Source organism: Echinops telfairi, unplaced genomic scaffold, assembly GCF_000313985.2.
Source record: "Echinops telfairi isolate 266 unplaced genomic scaffold, ASM31398v2 ScPeMD7_12;HRSCAF=54, whole genome shotgun sequence".
Taxonomy (NCBI): domain Eukaryota; kingdom Metazoa; phylum Chordata; class Mammalia; order Afrosoricida; family Tenrecidae; genus Echinops; species Echinops telfairi.
The window spans coordinates 4082026-4086159 of record NW_022103909.1 but is presented as its reverse complement, the minus strand read 5'-3'; the positions used below and the strand labels follow the sequence as shown (position 1 = coordinate 4086159).

The 4134-nt window shown below is 42.2% G+C and overlaps 1 protein-coding gene across 2 annotated transcripts in view; it reads left to right on the top strand.

Annotated features, from left to right (window-relative positions):
- SPATS2 (spermatogenesis associated serine rich 2) overlaps positions 1–4134 on the top strand; it is a 139200-nt gene that overhangs the window by 125430 nt on the left and 9636 nt on the right. The gene's annotated exons all lie outside the window — the stretch shown is intronic.

The following is a 4134-nucleotide window of genomic DNA, read 5'->3' as shown; positions in this document are numbered from 1 at the left end:
CCTCCCCCTCTCCCATGTCCCCCTGTAACTGTCAGTCCCGTTGTTTTCTCCTCCAGATTGTTCATCCAGCCTGTCCTATCCTGACAGGCCAAGATTGATCTTTAAATAAAGCTTCAAAAGCTTTAGATAGCAGGTCCCACCTCTCATAACAGAATCAAACCAAATCCACTGCCATCAAGTCCATTCCAACTCATAGTGATCTTACAGAGAGGAAATCATTACAGAAGCAGACAGCCTCATCTTTCTCCAGAGGAGCAGCTGGTGGGCTTGAACTACCAACCTTGTGGTTGAGCAGCCCAATGCCTAACCCAACAACACAAAGCAGTATAAATGCCACAGTGAGAGTTTCTATAGTTAAACCATCTTGAGAATGTACACTGCATATACGATCTGCACGGGCAGATTTTAAAAACCAGAACCTGTGTTTCAAAAGTATTTCCGAATTTTATTATTTCAAGCATGACACTCAGCATGTAAGAGCTGGTGTCATGGTTATCTGCCACCACATGCTCTAGAAACCACAGCATCAACCTTAGGGAAGGAAAGTGTGCTGCAAGTGTCTGGGTTTTATTTTATATTGTGTTTCTTCCCAGTGATTAAACAGTTGTATCCTGTTTTGTGTTGTGGTGGTGGTGTATTGGTTGCCATCGATCTCCTTTTTGACTCACAGTGCCCCCATGTGACAGAGCAGCACTGCCCCTGAGGGTTTTCTAGACTATAATCCTTACAGGAGCAGACCGCCAAGTCTTTGTCCCGTGGAGCTGCTGTGTAGATTTGAACGGCCAGCCTCTGTTAGCTGTCAAGTACTTAACCACTGCATCGCCGGGTTACCTAAAACTGAATATATAGGAGAGGACTTCAACGAGTTTGTGGGAAAATGGAATGGAAAGCTCATGGAAATTTCCCCAGACTTCTCATAGAGCCTGTCATTTGTCTATCTCAGAACTCCCTGTGTCTTCTCAGTTGGTGGGACAGACTTCACTTTCTGCCCATTACCAATGAGTGAGGAAAGAGCCAGGGAACTGAGGATTCAGGATACGATGACAAGGTTGCTTGGAAGATAATTAAAATGGATTCTGGAAGACTAACATCTAACTTTGGTGATTTAGTAGGGTTTTGTACTGAAGAACCAGATTACCTAATTTTTTGGTAATTTCAATCAAGTGTTAGGTTAAAGACACGTAACTCCGTGAAAGGAAAGGAGTGCTAACTGCAGTTTGAAAATTGGCATTGGTTGTAGGGCTTTTCAGCAACGGATCTTTCCCTTCATATGTTGAATTCCAGATTTATAATGAAGGGAGTTTCTGTACCCCCACCCTCGGCCTGGTGAGAACAGAGATACTGGGCCCCACCAAGATGATGATTCACAATTAAACCATTTGTGTTTGTGGTCACAGCCAGAGGAAGTAGCGTGGAGTCCCTGATCTGAGCTCAGTTTTGATCAATTTGAGCTTGAGACGTTGAGTACACAGAGGCTGCTGTCCATGTTCTTCAGGGGTAGATTGCATGTACCCGGTGGGCTGTATCCTGAAGATGCTAAATTTGACAGTCCCGGTCCACTGTTGTACCTGTGTATCCTCTTGTTAAAGATGAAAATTCAGGGGAAATAGAACTAGTAAGAAGACATAATCCTTACTTTTCAAAAGAAAGTACTCATCAGAATAATCTTTTTAAAGAAAATGTCAAACCTTTAAAATGCAAAGAAACATATAATGTATTCTGTCACCCAGCTTCAGCCATTCATCAACTTGTGGATAATTTTATTTGATCCATTCAGAGCTATAAGGTTTTACTTCAGTTTTACATTGGTAAAATTGAAAAATCCTTTCTCCCATGCTGAAAATCCTGGCTCTCAATGACACTAAAAACAATGGCTTTTTATTTTATTTTTTAAATACACTGTCCCCACTGCCATTGAGTGGGGCGATTCTGACTCATAACAACCCTATGAGGGAGAGAACAACTGCCCCTTTGAGTTTCTAAGACTAGATTTTCATAGGAGCAGACAGACCCATCTTTCTCCCAAGGAACTCCTTGTGGTTTCCAGGAGCTAACCTTGTGCTTCGCAGCCCCACCCCTGACCACTGTACCATACAGGACCCAGTATGCGCACACACAGCCTGTACACTACCACACACTAGGCTGACTAATTAGATATTCGTATCCTTTAGAATCCAATTCTTTAAATACATTCAGGTATACATGATCTTCGTATCGGCTCTATGCAATAGATAGATTTTCTTGTTTGTTTTTTCGATTGCATAAACAAGTTCTCTGGGGAGAAATGTGGCTTATCTAGTCATAGAATTAGGTTGCACTGTTCAGTCCTCTTTTGAGTTGTTTATTATGTATAGAAATGTTTACTTGACCTATGTTTTTTCTTTTCCCATTTTGAAGTCTATAATTTTATCTTCAACTCTTAGAGTAGTAGAGCTGAGAGAAACTAGTTTATGCAAATAAAAAATAGGCTTATCTTGGGACCAAACCAATGGATCATTTATAGCTGTTTGAGCGTGTTCCTAACTCCTGGGAAAGAGTACCTGACTGACCTACCGTGCCTGGCGTGACTATGAGGAAACCTGGGAATAACCTAAATAATTGCTGAAGATACTCTGGTCTCTGTAGTACCCAATTTGCTCTTTGAAAATTCTGTTGTTTTTCCCCCAGCAAAACTGGCTAGTTTCTCAGATTATAGGACTTCGTGTGTATTATTTAGAGATTGAGTTTGACTACATGTGGCAGAGTGACAGGGATAAATTTGACTTTATTTTCTCCAGAGCTGGTACAGAATCTCCAAGGTGACATTAAGGACCAAGGCTTTCTTATCTTCTACCTACCTAACCATCCTTAGATTTGTTCACGGTCAAAAATCACCTACGTTGCCAATCACAAAAGGATAAATAGGAGATTGCTAATATAAGATTGGAGGGGGTGGTGTTGTTGTGGAGAGATGCCAAGATAAAGACTCCATACCAAAGAGAATAGATTCTGGAGATTGGTGGGGGTAAGGGGACAGTGTGTAAAGGAGGGAAGATACAGCTTGAGTGAAATGGAAGTTGGTCCAAGAAGCCGGAAAGATAAATGATTGGAAGGTTTGATTGGTGATTTAAACTGTTTAATACAAAGTTGATGATCTGAAATATAAACCCCTCCTAATTTATAATAGAAATTTGTTTAAAAACAAAATTCCTAAGTCCTCGTTGAAGAAAAGCAAAATGTTACATACTGGCTAAGATCCCTTTGAAGAGTTTTCCAGTAAACCCTGCCCCGCTATATAAGCTCAATGACAAAATGGGGTCACCTGAGCCTCTCGTCAGCATTGAACTTGTGATGACTAAGGAGGAAAGGGAGACCAGCTCGTCAGTTGACAGTCATCTTTTCTGCAATCCATCCTTCACTACTCAACCTCTTTCTCTCTCTCGTACTCACTGTCACCCTTGGCTCTGTTCAACAACAACATCCTCCACGTCCCTTGATAGTATGTTCAGATCCAAGACCAGGACCTTGAGGTGATGTGAAGACCTTTCAGTGCGTCTAAATACAGCATGCTTGGGCTGCAGTGCAATAAGCTCAAAGTTAAACCCCCTCTCTTCCAACATTACATACAGAAGAGAAAGGAAAAGATAATGATACAACATCCTCTGTTATACAAAAGTCCTCCTTGGGCACATGGCAGCGGCAGTCAGCAGGCTGTCCCACTGAGCACCTCTTGCTGCAAAGGCCTAACAGTCCCGGCCCTGGGAGTAGAAAAAGCCCTTGCATGGTCTTCTGGCAGCTGTGGTTCTGCTTCCTGAAGAGATTCCTTTGTCCGTTTTCTTTGGGGCCCTGGCCCTCTTCTTGGAAGTAAATGAGGAAAAGTAAGACATTGCTGGGGAATGATAGAAAGCTTTATTAAACAAAAATATCAAAACGTGAAACTATTGTTTCTTGACATAACGGTCTACAGACTTCTGAAGGTGACGTTTCATCTTTCTAACACTTCCTTCCCCACAGCATTAGGCACTTGGGGATTTATACCACATCAAAATGGCAGTTTCCATATGAGCTTAGGGAACAGAATGGAGTCTGTCGGGGCGGGGTTTCCTAATGAGATTCTTACAGGACAGTCCCCGCTACCCTGGAAGAAGGAACAGG